The following is a 3,393-nucleotide window of genomic DNA, read 5'->3' on the forward strand; positions in this document are numbered from 1 at the left end:
CCCACATCCTCACCAACATTTATTGTTGTTTGACTTCTTGATGATTGCCATTCTGGTTGGGGTTAGATGAAATCTCAGTGTAGTTTTGATTTGTAGCTTCCTGATTGTTACCGATATTGAACATTTTTAATGTATTTATTGGCCATTTATATCTATATTTTTGTGAAGAGCCTATGTAGTTCAATTGCCCATTTCTTGATTGGGTTATTTTTTTAGCATAAAGTCTTTTAAGTTATTTTATGCTACATATTAGTCCTCTATCAGAAATTAACTGGCAAAGATTTTTTTATTTTTGTAGGCTTTCTCTTTAGACTGATGGTTCCCTTTGATGTGCAGAAACGTTTTAGTTTAATGCCATCCTATGTATTAATTCTTGTTTTAGTTTCTTGAGCTGTGTGTGTGTGTGTGTGTGTGTGTGTGTGTGTGTGTGTGTGTCCTGTTGAGGAAGTTTCTATCTGTGCCTATATGTCAAAGTGTTGAACTTCTGTCCTTCTCTAGTAGCTTCATAGTCTCTGGTCTAATTTTCAGGTCTTTATTTATTTATTTTTTTTTTAACAACTGAATAACAGTTTTCCCAATACCATTTGTTGAAAAGGCTATCTTTTCTCAAAGTATGTTTGACACCTTTGTTGACAAGCATTTGGCTCTATGTGTGTTGTTTTGTTTCTGTATAAAAATTCAAGCTTTATGACATTCTGTTTCAAGAATGATTTTTAAAGTAATTAGAAAAGAGTCTTTTTTTTTTTTTTTTTTTTTGGCGGTATTGGGGAATGAACCCAGAGGTATTCTACTTCCCAGCCCTATTTTATTTTGTATTTTAAATCAGGGCCTCACTAAGTAGCTGAGGCTGGCCGAGAACCTGCCATTCTTCTGTCTCAGCCTCCCAAGTATGGGAATTATAAGTGTGTGCCACCATGCCTGCTCAATCTAATATTTTTTGGTGCTATTAGAACTTCAAAAAAGACTTTTAGAGCCAGGCGTGGTGGCACACACTTGTAATCCCAGCCTTTGGGAGGCTGAGACAGGACGATCGCAAACAGCTTCAGCAACTTAGGCCCTTTTTAACTCAGTAAGACTCTGTTTCAAAATAAAGAATAAAAAAAAAATAGGGCTGGGTGTGTAGCTTGGAGGTAGAATGTCCCTGGGTTCCACCCCAATACTGAAAAAAAAAAAAAAAAAAAAGGAAAAGGAAAAGAAAGAAAAAAAAAGAGAGAGAGAGAGAGACTTTTAGGAGTTATGCATAGTAATGGTTCAAGTTTATTTAATTTCAGAAACAACTTACCTGAGTACTGATTTCCAGCATCTTCCTTACTCCTGACATCACTCTTGCATATGTTGAGTTCATGAGTGCAAAGCAGTTTGCAAAAGGAATACTCTCAGGAAGAGACTGGAAGGAAAGAGATAGGCATTGAGTTGCAAATGCCTTTCAGTCAACCAAACCCAAACCAGGTTCCTTTCATTTTTCAAACTTCATGTGTTTTCAGAAAATTTAATCCACATGTCTTATTCACTTAAAATGGAATTCTGGAATTTTTTAAAAAACAGCTGCTTCATGTCCAAATAGTCATTTCAATATTGTAGCTTCCCCTTGTTGAAACCAGAGAACCCATTCCTCATCAGAAATTGATTTGAGGATCAAAGACAGAAGTTCAGTTTGAAATTCTAAACTGATTCTTTTGAGGTGAATGCCTAAATTCCATCACAAGTTGTTCATCTTCTGGAAGGGAGGTTTTATCACTTATGTTTGCTTTACAATAGGACTGGAGATAACTTATGCTTGGGAACATTTGAAAGGTCAAAAATCTTTTACTTTTATTTTAATAAATAAAGAATATTCATGGTTTGGATTTTTTTTTTCTTCAGTACTGGGGATGGAACCCAGGGTCATTCTACCTCTGAACTATACCCCGACCTTATTTTTATTCTTTATTTTGAAACAAGGTCTCACTAAGTTGTGGAGGGCCTCACAAGTAGCTGAGGCTGGCTGTGAACCTTGTGATCCTCCTGTCTTAGCCTCCCAAGTACTGGGATTACAAGCATAAGACATCATGCCCGGCTCCATGGTTTGGAATTTAAATCACATTTATAGATAGGGAAACTTCTAGGCCCCAATAGGTAAGGTAAACAACTGCACACAAGAGGGAATGCACACTCCACATGCGAGGAGGAGCACTGTGCCTGGCACCTGGGGCTGTGAAGAGCTAGGAGGGGAGGGATGCTGCAGCACTGCCCGGCCCCTCCCCTTCATGCTGCAGAGCCAAATGGAAGCTGTGGGACTGGAGAACAACTACAGGCGGGTCCTGATCACAGGAGCGGATCTTCTCTCATTAACATCAGACCAAGGGTGTTAAGTACAGAAGGGAATCCACTGATCAACACAGACACTATTAGAACAGCAGAAGTTACACTACATAGGCATCTTGCTTCTTCAAAAGCAAAATGGGTGAGCTTCTTCTCCCGAGGTTTAGTTCAAAACTTCCTATTGGCATATGCTCCAAACAAGGCTTGTCATACTTCTGGCATCATCTGCTGGGCTATGAGATCCAGCCAGCTCTCCAGGGCACTGGAAACCTTTATTTTCCAATCACCATTATAGATGTCAACTCCACCAGCTATTTTCTCTGGCAGGTAGACCTCCTAATCAGTTTGGATAACAACATCTTTCTTGGTAGCAATTTTATACCGAGGGGTAGCCTTTTGCATCACAGCCTTTACCAGAGGGAAATCTTGTTTCCTGCAGTGGGCTCCAGTAACTGGTCCAAACCCTGGAGGACCGGTTCATCCAGCAGTACTTGGTACCTGGTTGTATCTTTGACCACCTTGCTGAATCTCTTTTTTGCTTCATTTAGTAGATCAGTGATAAGGTCATCTCTCACTTAGAGGACTTTGAGCCTTGCTTGATTCATCAAATTTGACATCTGAATTTTCTTTTGCTACTCAATCTGCTTTTCTTTCTTCCCCTGGTATTCCTAATCTTCAGTCTTTGGGTTTGCATAAGACCACCTTTTTCAATGTTGAACTCTTCTTCTGTCTTTGCATTTATTTCTTCTGCTTTCTCATTGGCTTCTAAAACTATGGAATGCTTCACAAATTTGTATGTCATCCTTGTGCAGGACTCATGCTAATCTTCTCTGTGTCATTCTAATTTTAGTATATGTGCTGCCGAAGTGAGCGCAATCTTTCTTTTTGAAAGGCAAAAGACAAAGGCAAAATTGACAAGTGTTGTTATAAAGCTTTTCATTCTAAAAGATCATCTTAAGTTCATGAAATATTATTTATATAGCATTATTTTAGGATTCTCCAGAGGGTTCTCCATCTATATGGAAGAGATTTATAATAAAAATTGGTTCACATCATTATGAAAGCTGAAAAATCCCAAGGTTTTTAGCTAGC

General features: G+C 38.5%; 1 pseudogene across 1 annotated transcript; it reads right to left on the reverse strand.

Moving 5' to 3' along the window:
* Positions 1-2,469: 2,469 nt before the first annotated feature.
* Positions 2,470-3,103, reverse strand: LOC308266083 (V-type proton ATPase subunit E 1-like; annotated as a pseudogene). The gene has a single exon. The product of its transcript is annotated as a V-type proton ATPase subunit E 1-like (transcript).
* Between the last annotated feature and the right edge of the window lie 290 nt (positions 3,104-3,393).

The sequence above is a fragment of the Muscardinus avellanarius genome, assembly GCF_963383645.1.
Source record: "Muscardinus avellanarius genome assembly, chromosome: 8".
Classification (NCBI taxonomy): Eukaryota; Metazoa; Chordata; class Mammalia; order Rodentia; family Gliridae; genus Muscardinus; species Muscardinus avellanarius.